The following is an 18,827-nucleotide window of genomic DNA, read 5'->3' as shown; positions in this document are numbered from 1 at the left end:
AATTGCTAAGTACAAAGAACAGCAATTGTAAGCACTTATTTATGAGCACTTATGTTTCGATGCAGTTTCTCTTTATTTCGTATTTCTTTGGTGCGGTCAGCAGCTGTACTGTCACTATGCTGTATCTCCTTGTTGTCTCTTCTTATGCCACTCTTCGTAGCGAACACAGCTTTCGTAGCGAATGTTGTTTATGTGTGACGTTAACTTTGGACACACTTGTCATGGCTTACCGTACACCATAACTGGGCCATTATAGCCACACTTGATTGCCTTGTTGCCATTTCTGTTATTGTTGTTGTTGTTTATAATAGACGGCATGACAGCCCTGGTGAATCGTTAGTTATTTTCAGCGTTTGTCATCGCCACCACAGCACATGCCCCTGCACTTTTCAACTTAATAACTTTCGCTATACACCCTCCACCGCCACCATTGGGTGTGTCTTCCAGTTTTAAGCAACTTTGTTGGTTGTAGGCTACCTTGATGGTCTGGAATATGAAAATAACTTTACGAGCTGACCAAGTTCTTTAACGGCTCAATCCACTTAGTGCCCAAAGAGACTTATAAAGCAGGTGGGAGGAAGGTAGGGAGAGGAAGCGGTGTTAAATACTGTAAAATTTGTTCTACACGCTTGTTCTTGATGCGCAGTATCGAAATGGAATTCGTTGGCTGTGTGTGTGTGCTATAAGGTAAAAACTACAATGAAAAAAATTGCTGAAATGACGGATTATTATTATTTGACGACATTTCGATATTTTCATTGACAATCAACTCGGCATTTTCACAGCATATTGATTGTAGCGGTTTTAGAACGGCATGCAGGACACGAACTCGGTTCCAGTCTTAGGCTCTCTCTTAGTCAAAATAGAGTTTGAAATAAAACTTCTTTAGGTATCGTTGCACACAAAGTGTCGTACGATACGCTTTGAATATTGTTTTCGATTTGTTTGATGTGGTACTCGAATGGTTTAAAACAAAAGCTTTTAAGGTTGCCAATTGTTTGCAATTTTCATATATACAAATTATATTATCTAAAAGGCTTAGTGAACTGTATTAAAGATTCGCGAAAAATTCTAGCTTAAAATATTTCTTAAAGGGGTTGCCACCTGTTTGAAATTTTTATATGAAAAAATTGTATTTTAAAAAAAAACTTAATGCTGTATTGAAGACTCGAGTAAACTTATAGGCAAAAAATATGTCTGAAAGGGGTTGCCACCTGTTTGAAATTTTAAAATAAAAAAATTGTATTATCTAAAAAACTTAATGAACTGTATAGAACATTCGGCAAAACATCTAGCTTAAGATATTTGTAAAGGGGTTGCCACCTGTTTGAAATTTTTAAACGAAATTTAATATTCAATATAAATTCAATTGCGTCGGCGTACATTTTAAAATTGTTTTTGAAAAGTGCTGCCAGCCTTTGGATTTGTTCAATTCAATTGTAGAAATAAAGCAATAGCGGCGTCAAAAATCCGCTAAAATAAATGTCTTTCATGAAATGTACAGCAGAAAATAAATATTACATTTCGCTCGCAAAAGTCGTCTTTGCATAAGCCTATAATCAATGAAGCCAAATGTGCCATTAGTTGCTGCAAATGAAGGGCAATAAAGTCGGTAAAGTGATAACCGATGTCATGTGAATGATTGGTGTCAAGCATTAAAATAAATGCATAGGTTGCAAAATAATAAGTGCATGCATGCAGCAACAATAACAACAACAATAAAGCAAGCAACGTCAAGTGGCAGACACAAGTGCGTTGGCTAAAGGAGCGCCAACTTCTATACTCACAGGCTTTAATGCAAATATAATATGTGTGTATGTGCGACAGCTAATAAAGACAGCCGGTGTTTGAATGCATTGAGCTGCGGGCGCTGGCAATGACAGAGTAAACAAAGCGTTGACGCACTATGACGAAGGCAAACAATAACTCACTTCCAATTGGATTCAGAGCAAGCAGATGGTAACTGGTGTCTGGACAAACACACAGACCGGTATTCAAGCACGGAAGAGATACACGTGGCTACCAGCTGAAGGTTTAGCAATTTGCAGTATTAGACTTTATGCATACACGCATGCGCCAAAAGGGTTAAAGTAACATAGCCCTTTAGCGTGCTGCACATTTTTTTTAAAAACTTAAATATTTTTGTATTTTACTAATTACATACTACATCATACGTACGAATGCTTGCAGCATATGTTTGAAGACACTGGTAGCTTTCTGTCAAATTTAATGACAGTCGTAGCCAAAATAATGAGACTGATTGTTATATAAATTATTTTAGCGACTTATAAACATACATTTAGAGAAATTATTTGAAGTAATCCAATCGAATAATTACCATAACTGAAAATGACAGTGAAAACAGTGCAAATCTTTTTAGATTACTAGAAATCGCTGGAAATCGAAAAATAATTTAATTAGAAAGAATACTCCAATCTCTCTACTAGCTCACTGGTGGTAGCTGCGTGAGTGGAACTACTATATTTGCTCAATATCTACCTATGCTAAGCATGTCTAACGAGCTAATTGATGCTATATGACATTGCAGTGTCAAATTAGTCAGTGAAATATATCGAAAAGAGAGTAAACACTTGATATTAATGGATTAGTATCAAAAAAAGGCCGTCACTAGTACATTTCCTTTCGTGTACAAGTATACCCATTGACCAGCGCAATTGCAACCCGCTTTCCATTATTTCGCGATCCATATATTAAAGAAATTTCCGTCGAACTCATTAAAAAAATATTCGGGTAAAGGCCACCAAAGCCCAGCGGCATGACAATGTACCAATTTGCCTACAAAGTCATAAGTTATGTAATGTGTGTATGTATGTTGCAATTAGTTGTATCTCCAACGAATTAATAGTAGTTGTGTTGCAGTTTAGTGCAATTTACGCACATAACCTCAAATTAGTTCCAACGATTAAGCGCTGCTGCGTTATGGCAAATGCAAATGGAATTAAATTATTTACGAATATTTGCAACACATACATACATACGCTGCATTGTGGTTTTGCAATATCTCTAATATGTTGCACGAACTTTAAACGAAATAGCAGCCATAGAGCCGCCTGCTGCCTGCGCGTGTGGCTGAATTTAATGAACTTGGATTAGACTTACTTATATAGCATGTATTATATATATTGTTTATATATAGCTGCGCAATTAAGGTGAAATCGTTGAAGTAAATAAATATTAGTTGCTGTTGAAATTAGTGGATAATAAGTGGAGAGATTTTTATATCCATCTATATTCGTCCCTTGCCAATTCGTGAGCGGTTCATTTTCAAATAATGCCGCGACTTGCTGATATCTAGATATATCATTATCTTGTTACCACTAATTTTTTCTGGAACAACGACTGCTTGCTTAGCTAAAGTGAGATTTCTTGAAATCAGCTTTCAAGGATTATCGCAGCATATAGAGCTTATCGTTTTAGACTACCAGTATAACCTTTAGGTCTCAAGGCTTTAATATTTTTGCTGAGCAGAGATCTGTATACCCTTTTCAAATTCATGTTATTTGTTAGAACTGCGGGAGCGACGTGTTTCTTAACGAGAGCAAGAAGACACATGTATTGAGCACCAGTATAAGAAGTATAGAGTGACGTGAAGAGTTCCAGATGACATATAATGCTCATATTAGTGAGAGCACTATATGTAACAATTCGCTCAAAGTGAGTTGCGAGTTCAGTACTTCCTTCCTACTGGGGTTGTATTATAAGGGGAAAATATTTGTAGAATTATAGAATTATATAGAAAATTATTGATACTAAAACTTAACACGTAAAGTTTCGATCAGCATAAGCATTAAAACGCATTTATCGAACCATAAAGTCAGCAATCCATTTATTATATGTATGCTTCATATATATATGTACATTTGACTAATCCAATTCTAACAAATGTGTGCGCGAGTAAAGTCATAAATTTCAAATGAAGTATGAGAGAACTTTGCAAAAGCAGAAACTAACTAGGTAATTTGTGCGACATACTGCCAGTAAACACAAGTATTTTAGTGGCGCCCCCTCCGCAACCAAGAAATATGAGTTTCCGAAAGCATGAGAAAAACACCAACCGGAACTTTTAAGTTAAGCTCAACTAAATTTATCGCTAGCACAAAATTTACAGCGCCAGAATATGAGCCTCTGGAGCAACTGACAGGAGTGTCAGCCGACGGAGGCTACTTACCCGTACAATAATAAATAATTTTACAGCTCAGGCAACCATAAAAACAATAAAATATTTAACTCATTTTAATGCTTTGCCTTGGCGCGAGAACACGCGCCGCAGGAGCAAACACGAAACTCGTAGATACAGTTATGTTAGTGCCGCAGAAAATCGGCGGAAGTCGCAAGGATGCGCGCACAGGATGTACGAAATATTTGAGCGGCATGGATGTGGAGGATGAAGGAGCGGGCGTGGTGTGCTGCACAAGCATGGAAGTGATGAAGTGCGATGAACGGTGTGAGTAGCTTGTCGATTGGGTTGAAAGTCAGCATTGGCTACTCGCAAGCTGTCCGGGTTATAATTATTTGGCTGCGCATATGTACATGTGTGTATGCGAGTGTGTGTGTGGGTCCACAATCGGCATGTTGTTGCCGCGTCCGAATGAGCTGTTTACCGCTCCTTCCAGCTTATTCGCCGCCATTATAACATTGTTTTTATTGATGTTACCACAGTGCACTGTTATTGTTGTTGTGTTTGTTGTGGCTGTTGCCGATATTGTATAGCCAGCGTTGCATCATTAAGCCAAAAATTACAACAAGGATTATGATGGTGAAAATGCGCGTAAAAAAGGATAACATTTTCAGCTTTGCATCCGTTCGCTTGTGTTGTATGATCTCTGTGCCAACGAATAAACAAACAAACAAACGAGCGAACAGACGGACGGACAGTGTACATGTGGGTGTGTGTGTGTGTGTGCGCAGCGCTGAGCTGTGTTTATTTTAGCTTAAGCGAACATAAATAATTACCGAAAAGGTTTAGCAGCATGCTTCGACAACCGGCGACGTCATCGCGTATACAAGTCTGTTACCTCGGTGTGTTGTGCTGCAGCATAGCGACGGTGCGCTCTTTTTCGCGATTGCCCTTTGGCTCGGTGTCTCATTTCAGTTTCCTGTCAACGGTGCCTCATTATTTTTGGGTAGTTAAAATATTTGTGTTGCCACTGCCGTTATTGCCTCGGCTCGTATTTACTGTTGTTTTTAACTTTTTATTTTTTTGGCACCTGCTTGATCTCGTTTATTTTAGCGCCCATTAAGTCTTTCAGTTTTAATTTTTGTGTGCTGTGACTTTTATTGCATTCGCTGCCCTAATTATGCCCAAAGACAGTCGGACACGTTAATTGCGGGCTTTTAATGGTTCTTTGAAAGCATTCTATTACAATGTGAGCTAATGCGATGTGTCTTTATTAATTTACTAATTTATGATGTTTGGTAGAGCTGTTTGTAATCGATATTATTGTACGAAGTCATATTCTATAATTATTTTAATTTGCACTTTTAGCACATAAATTGTGCTTTTGTTGTGTTTTAGAAAATTCTGCTACATTTCTTGCTATTAAACTAAACATTTAAATAATTTCGCATCCAGGCAAACTTTGACTTAAAGTAGCTAGCAATTTATTAAAAATTAAAACTGAAAATTTTGCGAAATTTTAACGAATGACGGAAAAACTTAAAAATTATTTATGATCCGCTCATGCTTTAATATTTTGTCATTTGCAGCTTTGCTAGCGTTTTCTCATGTACTTTGAAGTCTTTATATGGCTCAAAACTCATTAAGTGTTTAAATACTTGAGATTCTTGATACGTCAAAAGGATTAGCTGACTATTAGAGGGTTAAGTGTAAGCTTTGTCGTACATATTCGCAATGCACTTGCAAATTTTGTATGCTATTAATCAAGCTCCGCTGTTGGATTAAGTTAGCTACTTAATTTACCAAAAACTTTAACCAAAATATGAAAAGGTTTTGTTGAGCTATATGTTAAGTGAAGGTCCGCTACTAACCCACTACGTTTCTAGATTTCACATATTTGTAGTAGGTAGCGATGCTTTGAATTTATTGCTCTATCCAACCCTTAACCTTTTTGCCATTTATAGCTTAATTAGCAGTTTGCGGCTTAAAGGTTGTGCTAAATTTGTATAGCTTCGTTACGTCTTCTTATTTATGTTGCACATTTTGAAAGCATGCTCTTGTTTGCAAAATTCATTTAATACATGCCATAAAAGTGCAATATTTTGTAAACATAAAAAAAATATTTCTTCAAAATTAATGCAAAAAGTGATATTTTCTTCATAACTTACTCAGAACTTATAGAATCTTTATCGAGTGCCAAAATAAAATTAAGCAATTGACTTAAAAATATGAGCTAACTAAAGCAAACTTCGCTTAAAGTTTATGATATGAGCTAGAACTGGCATAAAATAATCCAGCTGTTCGTTCACAGCCTGCCTATTATCTTAGCAAATATGTTAGTTTTCCGAAGTTTAATTTTCTTTTATTATTTTCAAACTTCAAAGAGCAGTCAACATGTGTTTGTGTATTTCATACGTCAGCAGTGCTATCGAAATAACTGCAGCGAAATTTTAATCCAGTTGAGCGTTCTTTTCGCATTCGTTTAGAAAGTACAGTATATATTATATATAAAATAGAAAATATTAGACTTTTGCTCTGTGATCTGAGTAGCTTTAATATATCTTGTAGTAAACTGGGTTTTTCTACAATTTTGAATATTGCCTTCCACTGGAGGTTGAAAGTCGTGATTTTTCGTTTCATACTGCCAAATACCTGAGCCACTGAGTTAAGACAGCATAAAAACCAAAAAAAACGTTAACTTCGGTTGTTGCGAAGCTATGATACCCTTCACAAATAGAAAAGGTTCCTTAGGAGAACTTGATTCCGATCGTTATGACAGTTATATACTGTAGTGATTCGATTTCAACAATTTCTTCGGTGATTTCATTATTGCCTTAGATAATTATTCGTTCGGAATTTCGTGAAGATATCTCATCAAAGGAAAAATTTTCCCATACAAGCACTGGCTTCCGATCGTTCGCTTTGTCTGTCAGCTATATGCTATAGTGGTCCGATATTGACCTTTCCGAAAAATAAGCAGCAGGTACTAAATTTCAAATCGATATCTCAGAAACTAAGGGGCTAGATCGTATATATACAGACAGACAGACGGACGGACACACAGACAGAGGGACATGGCTAAAATGACTCAGCTCATCATACTGATCATATGTTTTATATTTTATATGTTTCCTTCTGGGTGTTACAAACTACAAGGCAAACTTAATATAACCTGTTCCGGGTTTATCGAAAAATCTGAGAAAAATTACTTTTTTGGAATATTTTTTGAATTCGCAAACTGAAAACACTCACTAAAACGCAATAAAATAAAAACATATGTGCACCTGTATGTATGTATGTACTGCGAAAAATTCGTGGGCACTTACTGCTAGTGTGGATAATAAAATTTCTGAAAAATATACTAAATCATAGTACGTAAAAACCACTGTTACTCTTAAATTTCGTAGAAAAGCGTAAGTATTGCTTAATCTTGTTGTTGTTGCGCTTGTACCCGCATGAATGCTAATAAACACACACACATATGCACACGCCCGCATAAATAGCGGCTTTAATGTTAATTCCACATAGCGGAGCATGTTGTAAAGCAGAATCGAGTACATACAAGTATTGTATTTGCTTTAGTGCGCCGCACACTTGTTCGCTTCTCATCGCCTGTGAGCATTTTTATGTGTCTTTTTCCGGAAAGCATGTGAAATCTAAAACACCCAATCGCTCGAATACTTGCACGCGCGGCGCGGTCCAGCGGTCCAACGGGCCAACAGCCCGACCATCAGGCAATGCCACTTCAATTGCCATATAAATTTATATATGATTTTATGTGTGTACTCGTATGTGTGCTTGAACAGCATTGGCGGGGGTTGGAACATATTGTTGCTTGTTGTCTTTATGGTGTTTGCTGCTATCAGTGGGTCATTAAATTTTGTTGTCATTTTCATTTAAGTGAACATCAAAATGGCAACAGTGTCTAATAATGCCTTTGAGAGCATGAGCGAAGTAATCAAGTGGAGAGATATAAGTATACACACACAACTATACACTCACGCGCGTATGATGTGTGTGTGTGGTTGCGTCGTATAGGCATATCGGAACTTTACAAATTCCCACAAAAATCACAGAATCACAATAAGTGTAGAATATTTTTTAATTATGTATAATGGTGGTGCTTCATTTAACACAGCGCTGCTAATTAAATACCATAGCCGCATATGAGTTTTTACTAAACATTCTACTTTCCCATAGTATATAAGCATGCACTTACATTGATATATTTTGGAAATGCAGCGCAGATAAGCGGCTTTGTTCAGCTTTTATGTTCGAAATATTTATTCTCCCAGCGGCAAGCGGGTAATTACTTATTGACCCAAGAATTACTAAATTGTTTGCAGTGATTTTTAAAATATTTTAAGTAATGAAAATTTTTTAGGAAAGATGAGATAAACTAGTTTAATATGCGTTTCTAAGAAATACATTTTCTTATTGGGTAATACTTGGCGCTAAGTTACAGATTTTACTAACTAATTTTTTTAATTTTAGCTTTATGGTATAAAGTTGAAAGTTAAAGTAAATATGTTCTCTAGCCGAAGAGGAAAATAGAATTATAATTTCTAAAATCAGCTGTTCTGTAAAAATGATATTTCGTACAGATATTTTTACAAAATCTGAGGAAAGTCGAAAGTATAAACTTTGTGTAAAATAAAATTTAAGCAAGCATTAGGAGCTGTGTAGTCTACATAAGATACACCAACCCATCTCCACATCAAACAAGAGAGGGAAAGAGAGAGATGAGAGAAAGTGTTGCCACTATTAATTTCTTGGCTTCGAATTGCTTCAAATCACATATTGACTGTTTTGAAGACTAATTACTTACACTCTAAGCTAAACTTTATGTTATACATACCTTACAAAAAATAAATTATTTTGACATTTTGATAAAGATACTTTATGAAATAAATATATTCTCTGTTTTAATTGATGGCTCTGACGAATTAGACTCCACTTCTATTGGCCACCTCTTTACTGACTCGATATAAGCATCCAATTACATATTTTTTTCCAGAAATACATCAAATTCTTCCTTTTTCTTACGTTCGAAATAAATACTTATTCAAAAAAGCTGATTTCTCTTTTCTCAAGAATTGTTAAGAATATATGTAAATTTTCATAGATTTTGCTTGGAATAAATCAAGAGGTAAACGCAAGTGGCGTATATCTGCTAAGAAATATTTGACAAACTGCGAAGAGAGATTCAAGAAACAGCAATCAATCCTATAAGCTGCCAAAGCTAATGAAGAAAAAAAAATTGTGCGCTCGAGGGTAGGACGTGATAACAGTGAAGAGTTTGTGCTCCCAGGATTGCTAATGCATATAATGCATGAAATTATGGATGAGTAATTTGACGGATTTTGTCAAGAAGAATGTCTAAAGCAAATAGCTGCTTAATGTAAGCCTTCGACAATGGCGTAAAGTCGCATTGACCTTGAAATTATATGTTGTCATAATTATTATTATTTTATGTTCATTATCAATACTTGTGTTCATATCTCACATCGAAAATATATAATATTCCAGCAATAACTATTAGGATATTTAAATAAAACTATTTTAGTAAAACGTTGTCTTCGTTCAAATAATTATTTTCACGATACACCAATCGGTGTAAACATTGTCTGATAATTCGAAATATTTGTATATACACATATTGTCTTGGTGCGAACCAACATGTTGTCAGTTTTCCCGTAAATTTTACACCTCAGCAATCCCGCACATATTTGCTGGGGGAGAGTGAACGCTTCCAAGTATTATCACATTTGTTTTGTTTGATTCCAAGAACTTAATATTGTTGTTATTAATACCTCTACAGTTACTTTGTTGTACTCACACTACTGTCGACATTTATTTTAAAATTAATTTAGCGCCGAAAGCTGTGTGTGTTTTCCTAACATAACAATATTATATTTCCCCAAACCGCAGATAAATACGTGTGTACCCGTATGTATAGCCATGATCCGCTTGCTATGTAGTCCCAATAGCTGTCTGAATTATTACAGTTTGTAGTTTAATAAGCGATTTTCACTGCCGAGCGGTTGCCCGGGTATTAGTGCCACCTACACACGTAATGGAGCTCAGTTAACACAAGCCATGTGAGAGTTGCAACACACATTCGTATGCACAAAACGCCCACACGAGTTTGGATAACCTCCATCCGAACCACACACACACACGCTGGCACACATTGCTTTTATATTTATACAATGCACGTATTTGTGCTGTTAATATCTCTGTGTGTGTGGGTGTGCATAGATGAAAGCCTCCATGCGAGCTTGGAACTCACAGAGCCTAACAGCGAAGACCTGCGCGCTTGCGGACTTGCAGCAACTTCCCGCTAAACTAAGTGCGTTAGTCAGACAGTCAGTTAGCCGGTAAGTGAAGGGAAGTAATGGAAGCGCCAAGCCGGTGTGCAGTGGCAGGGGCGTAGGTGCGTGTACATGTGCAAAACTAAAATTAGAAATACTAATGGAGGAGAAAATATTTCGCACACGCTCATGGGATGGCGCGTAATAGCGGACAGACAAATATGAGTTGTGACAAATGGAGTGGGAGGAGCTGCAGTGCCACCGGGAGGGGGTGTCGTAAATCTTAATTTATTTTTTGCGTATCAGCTACAGATCTTAAGCCAGCGTAGCGCAGGCTGGCGGGAGACATGTGTGGCGCTCGCGCTTAAGCCACCGCTTTGTGCATACCTTAGTGACGCTGGTGATACTGCAGGCAACTCTCAGGTGTCAACGCACAAACATACAAATTAGTGGAGCTCATTTAGTGGCGCGTTGATAATAACACGTGTTTTAAATACTTACACATTTATATTTATTAGCGCGCGCTAACTTCGCAGCGTGTGGTAACGAGCTGTCAAGAAAATCCAACAACTGCAAAGTAGCAACACTCAGCGCTCAAATGGCAGCAAAAACGCTTCTAACTGACTGCCGCCCCCCCTGCAGCGCAACGCCTATTGAAAGCGCACGAACAACAATGTACCGTTATGCAGAATTAATTCGCGCGCTTCGCTGCTGTGAATGGCAATGTGTTGGCGCCGACTTAGCACTCACATCCTTGCCTACATGTATACATATACATATGTAATTTCACTTACATTTGTGTGGGCGTGTTGTGCAACATTGTGAAACTATTTAACGCCATGCTTGGCAAACGTGTGAAGCGTATAATTATAATGCTCGTACATCATTATTGCATCAACACGCTCTAATCCTTGTACATTAACTCATTACAAAGATGTGACAAGCGCGCATACAACCAAAAGCAACAACAGCAACTACAACGTACGCAAGTAAAAATAACAGCAACAATAAAGCATGCCAGCGAAGCGGATGTGAAATTCGCTACCGGTGTGCCAGACCTCCTATACGCCGATAAAATGGGTAAAGCCTGCATATATATATGAATAAATACAGTATTACATATTATTTAGTGCTCATATATCGCAAATAAGTATGCACAATTCGCACGCTTTCTACTCTGCGAAGGCACATCAGTGATTATAAATATAGCGAGTGTATTTCCAGCGCGGTTGTGAGCACTTCAAAATTTTGATGTAATACATGAGAGGGAGTACTAATCACTTTTACCTTCGTGGATACCACACTGTAATTATATATAAATATAATATGTAATATATGAATGATACATTGCCTTTGCTCAACGCTCGTGAACGTTCCGATTAAAAGCAGATTCTGGATTCTGAGGTTTTTAAAGAACTTAAATGGCATTACTAGAACAGAGTATAGAAAAAGATGTTCTAATGACCGCTAACTTAGTATTGTTTTCGATTGGAGTAAGGCAAGTATTTGAAAGGTCATGAATTTTGTATAATTATAGATAGAATTGTTGGCAACTACAATACAAAGCCGATAGGTTTGTCAGAAGGGGCAAACTTGTCCCGCCCACATCGGAATGGGACCGAGTTGTATCCCCATTGGCGTCTTGCGTTCTAGCACTAGACCGATGGACCTAGCCGCAATCGTAGTAGTCCTGTCCAATAGGCGTTCATGCCGTAAGTCTAAAAATCTTGTCAAAGTTGTATGGAGGAGGGTGAGGTGGAAACATCCAGGCACTTTCTTCTCCATTGTCCAACCTATGCAAGACTGAGACTGAAATACCGTGGTAGCCTTACCTTCGGCAAACCATAAAACGTAGCTGAAACTATCATTAGTCGTCTCAACAAATTTGTGAAAGACTCGAAGCGCTTTCTCGATTTGTAAAGGTCTTATCATCCAACGGTCTGGCGTTCTAAGCTGTCACGTAAGATCCATCTCAGGATCGACATCTCAACCTAACATTACCTAATATATAATAAAGTTACCACCCAATAAAAAATACAAAACTAAAAAATTAAAAAAGAAGGAAAAACGTTAACTTTGGTTAGGATCTCTGATAATTTCTTTTCGGGTGTTACAAATATCATGGCAAACTTAATAAACCCTATTCAGGGTATAAAAAATAGGGCTCTAACATAAAATAATGTTGGAAGTTGTCTTGTGCGAAAATGAAATTGAATGGGGATTTCTCCTATCAAGGTTTCCTAAAAAAAGAATACAAAAAAGAAGTCATTACATGAGTTTTGACGGCGTGATGAAAGATTATATGATTTCAGAGTTTGAATTTGAAAATCAAAAAATTCTCCCGTTTTATAAAACTGCAGCGGTAACACAATATATTCGAAACAATTCGGGATCATACATATTTTTTTTGAAAACTTTGTTTTTCATTATTTAATTCCCTTAAATATTGATTCGGCATGCATTTTTTAGGTACCACGGGTGTTTGGCTCTCTTGAAAATATTTCTGAAACGAAGATTCTTCAACTTTTGGTTTGATATCCGAATGTTAATAGCTACACCATCTCTTCAATTTTACTGACCACAATTTTTGAAATAGGTGAGCAGCACGCTATATGATATATAATTTTTGTTAATTTATATTATCTTACAAGTATTAATTTAGTTGAAACAAAATTAACAAAAGGTGGTAAAAAACCTAGACCATTATAATATAACTGAAAAATCGTCTAGTATTAATCCTAATACTTAATCTATGCTATGATAATTATAATTTATTAATCTTTTTTAACAGGTGGCAACTTCGTCAGTTTTAATAGGCGCCAAATAGTTTTTTTCTTCTGGCATGAAATGTAATGACCTATGAAATGTACCCTTTATTTAGGCTTAAGCAGAAATTTAATAAATATTCGATAAAATTTAGTTTCATATTTATTTGCTAAAAATGTATGTTTTGAATATAAGCGCAATTAGTTTTCATAAAAAATATGGTTAAGAAACAACTTGTGCTATATTTTTCTACGTATTTAAAATAGTAAATAATATTTTGGAATCATCAACCCCTTTAATGTTCTTGAGAAATGTGAGCGCTACATAAGTCGACTTACATAATTCCGACATCGATTGCTTCACTTGTTTATTTTTAAATTCTGCATGTACTCGCAATTCCCCTTCAGAGCTATTGAATATTAAATTACTATTTGCACAAACCCCCATCTTTGTACTCGGTGACTGGTCAATTATTTTACACACACATGACGCTACTTATATGTGCACACGACGTCCCTTTGTGTCTAAACACGAGACTCGTTTGTATGAATGCATGTGTTCGTGTGCGTGTGTGCGGGCGGCACGATGTATTGCAATATCGAATGCCTTTGTTTGCTGCTCGTAAGCTAATGTTTTTCTACCCTTACACTTAATTGTGCTTTGGTAGAATACTTTTCGCTGCAAACGAACCAGCTTTGAATTTTTAATGAGCGTTAAATTGCAAACTGAAACAATGGCAACAAAGGTGAACTCTTCGTTCAGTTGAAAGGCGGCCCCGCAGCGACAGTTGTAGCAGATATTTTCGTTAAGTAGAGCAGGCAGGAGTTGGCGAGCGATACGCTTCGTTATTGAAGAGAGATGCTCGTATGTACAGGCAGTTAACTGGTCTACAGAGAGCGTATGCTCATCGCGAGCGTCCTGCAGTCGTCTAACAGTCGCCCGTGTGGCACGTACGCCTGCAGCTGTTGTAATATGGGAGAGTTTTCGCAGTTCGTTTTCGAAACTTATACTGCGCAGTCGTTGTGCAGCAGGAAGCATCGAGTACTCATGCACACGAGTATCGCCCTTTGCAGATATTCGCATTCGCCTTTGGCAGCTGTTGGCGACTTTTTGTTGTGCTCGGCAAACACTCCTTCCAGCTGTGCAAAGCGTGACGAGCGCTGGAATTTTCTACCTGTTCATAAATTTTAATAGCTTTGCAGCGCGCTCACACCCGATATTGCTGTCAATATCGTGAGCACTGCAAGGCTGGTGCTAAGTTGTAAATACTCAATAGTCGTAAACTCATTGCATAAGTTGTTGATCAAAGCGGATTCTTAATTGCCAACTAATTGAATGTTTGAGTTCTTACTTAATGCCGCTTAATTAGTGACTAGTCGCCAAGATGCGCGCGGTCATTTGGAGCTTAGGGAAACTGCAGGCCTTTGCGTCACGGCGACGTTACGGCCCTTTCTGTGCATCATGGGAATTTAATGACGCAGCGTTAATGGCCTGTCTACCTGTTCACGTCACACAATTTACAGCGCGTTGCATCGAATACGCATACGCCGATGCAGGCGCGCAGAAGAACAGCAAAAAATAGGCGAACACATAAGATTTACTTGCTTGCGAGAGTCTCTTGCTCACTTAAGTAGTTTTTATGCGTCTAGCGTGTACGGTTCAAAGCCGCTCGCCGCATTGCCGTGGGAAATGTAGCAACAGCGCTGCGCATGCGCAGTCGCATTTATGTGTGCGCAGCAAAAAATATCAATTCTCAGGTTTTGCCTTCACGCTCTTTGTGCCACCTATTTATTAGGTAAGCGGTAACGCACATAAAATGTTCTCGAGCAGTTGTAGGCAATGTGCGCACTTTCCCTTGTGGCATTTACCTGTGATTGATAAAAAAATTAATTTCGCTCGCACTCAGGATGCGCACACGCAGTATTTCCTTGTGGCAACAAATCGATTTGTCTGCAATCATTGTTAATCGTTTATTGCGCAACAAGCAACAGGAAGAGTGAGCAAAGGAAATCATAACAAAGAACAGCAGGAAATAGAAATGAAAGAATCACCGCCAGATAATAACACGGCTCCCATATAGAGACGGTGCGGTAGGTGGGATGTAAAAGAGAAAAATAAAAACACCGTTTAACTGCGATGAATGAAAATATATCAGTAATCTGGTCTAATACGTGTTTCCAAGAAAAACACATTTTTTTTGTTGGTGGAAATTGTCTTTTTGGAAAACCGGTTCGGCACTTTAATCTGCTTGGGAACGTCGAAAAATAAAAGCAATTAGGCAGTTAAAATATTAGTTAAGTGTAGCAACAGCCTAAAGTCAATTAAATAGTTGATGCGCGATATGCGAACGAGTCTTCACATTTAACTGCGCCATTTTTCCTTCTTTAGGGGTTTCAGGGCTTGGCCTGCATAATAGATGTGTCCATCTATCACAGGCATTGATGCATTTGTTATCTCATTCTCATACAATTTATATTACCAGCCTAAAGCTATGGAGAAAGTTTAGATCTAATAGTCGGCCCGTATGATCCCATACGAAGATAGCAACGCGATCACTTTCAGCCATGCTATTACTTTGACTTTCATACTGTTACTAAAGCTATGATTGTAGTATAAAATCTTACTAGCGCGGTAGAGTTGTTCATACTGCAATATGAAGCTACAAAAATTATCATATTTCGAGCTAAGTAGTGGTGCTCTAATTTGTCAGCAATTTCAGCAATGTGGTCAAACTTTAAAATTCTTAACAACGTCTTTAGCCAAAGTAAGCTACTTGGAGCTCAATTATATTTTTGGTTTGCCATGATATCAATACTGCTTGCATACCGTATTTCAATGCCAGCAAATAATTTTGTAATCAGCGTTGATGAGAGAATATATTCTCTGGGTACGGTGAACCGTATTATTTCGAGCTGTAGCCTTTGGCCTATTCAAAAGCCGGTATTTGATTTGTGCGCTTTAGCGGATATCTACAGTAAGCATCGGAATTCTTTGATGTATAAGTACGTATATCTTCTCTTGCTAATCGCATCATTTTGACGGTGGTCAAAAACAGCTGCAACTTTCCAAGAACTGTCACCAGGACACTGTTTTTATTTAGACTGCAGTTTCGAATATTTTGTAATGACCTCACGATTAACTAAACTCTTTTATTCATAATCTAAGAATATACAAGTGATTTGTAGTCAAGTACGATAAACTTTCGCAGCGGTAACTGCATATCAAGTAGCAGAGCATTGCGCTTTGAAATTGGACCTTATGCTCATATTTGAGATACAAACCGTGTCTCTAATCAATGAAGAAGTTGACCACAATGCCGAGAATCGCTTGTGTATCCACTGTATATTCATATCTAACCGAGCTCCGATGTAAAGACATGCTCACAGAAAAAAAATTTGGCGACTATGTAGACCTATTTGGAGAATAAACTTAACAAAAATGAAATGATATAAGAGCATAACTCGAAGTTTGAATATATTGAACTCTAGATACAAAAATTGTTCTAAGCCTTTTAGAATACCCAAATGTATATATATAGACAATCTGAAGATTGTCATTCACACAAAATTGTTTTATATAAATTACAATAAATAACTATATCTATAAATATATATACATATATATATATATGTACATATATCAGCCCAATATTCAAAACATCAATCAAGGCACAATTTATTAATTAATTTGAACATTTAAATCAGCAAGTCAACAATAAATTCGAAAATCAAGCATAATTCATTTATTAGCCAGAATACTCTATTTATATATAAATTATTGTCGACAGCACACCAACAACAAATGCAACAAAACACAGTAAATATTATTTATTAACACTTTATTCAATTTAGCGCATCAACGCGCCGGCGGGGCTCAAATGGGTGTAAACTGCGGAAAACCGCCGTCACAACAACAACAGCAAACGAGCAGCATTTATGCAAAGAAAACAACAACGAAAACGAAAAATACACATACACAGAGGCAAGCCAAAACGATTATAAACCTTTGAGCTGTCAAAAGAGTTTAAAAACATCATTTTTCATGTAATTAATTACAACTACAAATTACCATAGCAGCGGAAAAAGGTGAGCCACCGAAAGTTGAAGCGCGCTGTTGCTGTTGCTGATGTTTGCGTTGAGGTTGCAATTGCAATTGAAGCGATGCGCTGCTGATGTTGATGCATCAAGACAACTATGCGTGTAGTTGATTGCTGGTGTTGTTGTCGGTAATAAAGCATATTATGAGCTTTTTCCGATTAAAATACACAAATGTCAAAATATTTACATACTTGTATGTACGTGTGTGTATGTGTGAGCCGCTGAACAGCAGCAAAAAGTCGTCCACAACAAATTACAGTAAAAATGAAGAAAAATGAAGCACAAATGAGAATTGTAAAAACGCAGTTAGCACACACTTACGATTTTCCACAAGAGTGAGCACACACCGTCGCTTGTATGTGTGAATGTATGTATGAGCTTACCACATAGAACAATAACAAATGCATTCGATTTGGCGCTGAGGACTGGCCACTGCAGCAATGCCTTTACATATATATATACATATACATATATATGTAATTATATATGCATGCGCTTATGCATTCGTGTGTGTGTGTGTTCTCCGATACCTTTGCATTTACATACTTACACACATACATACATTTGACATATATAAAAGCAAGCTCAAACAGAACAAGTTCAGCGCGCAGCATAAAACTTAGTTGATTTCTACCAAAAACCAAAAAACTACAAAATGCCAAGAACAAACAACAAGCACGCCAAAAGAATGAAGCTGAAGCATAAATGCCAAGCGTAAGCGCCAAACTCTTGAGAAGCCGCAGCAACAACAAAAAACTGGTTTCAGAAACAGCATTACAACTACGACAACAAAAACAACAAAGAAAATATATGTCGAACTTGTGTTTGATGGCGAAGTTTAGGGCCAACTTTAAAGTACATAATAGGTTTCACACGCGCACACACACATACATCGAAGCACCAGCACGCCACATAAGATGAATGGAGAGCAAAAGAACCTGCAGAAGTGGTTCGAAAGCGAAATATCAACAAAAAGCAGGAAGTCATGTGGCGCATTGAAGACAAGCACTTCAGCGGCTTGCAGCACTGCTGAAAAAGCAACAACGACAACAACAATAACCGCATGAAGTTGCAGCTGAAGCCCATGCAGCGGAAGAAGACGCTTAAGCAGTAAGGCAAACACATAAGCAGGGCTTCAGCAGATCAGATCGATAACATATTTTAATAAATGTAAATATATATGGATATAACGTTATATAAGTAAAAGAAATTATATAAGTATATATGTACATACATATATTAGCATATACATATGTATGTAACAGTTTTATCGCAAAAAGAAAGATCACACTGAGATAATACACCTGAAGAACAGATTTAAAAGTAGTAACAACCGTTTCTGGTACTGGCGATCTTACTTCAGTATTAACTATTGGCCAGATAAAAATCCTGTTCTGTTCCAAATACTTCGACTCGACACTCGTTGTAACGTTCACAGAACACCAATCTAGTTTAAGGCATCGATATTAGAACTGAACAACGATTAATGGAGTGAAAGTGCATGCTTCCATT

Source organism: Bactrocera oleae, chromosome 3 (assembly GCF_042242935.1).
Source record: "Bactrocera oleae isolate idBacOlea1 chromosome 3, idBacOlea1, whole genome shotgun sequence".
NCBI lineage: Eukaryota > Metazoa > Arthropoda > Insecta > Diptera > Tephritidae > Bactrocera > Bactrocera oleae.
This window is presented reverse-complemented; position numbering follows the sequence as displayed.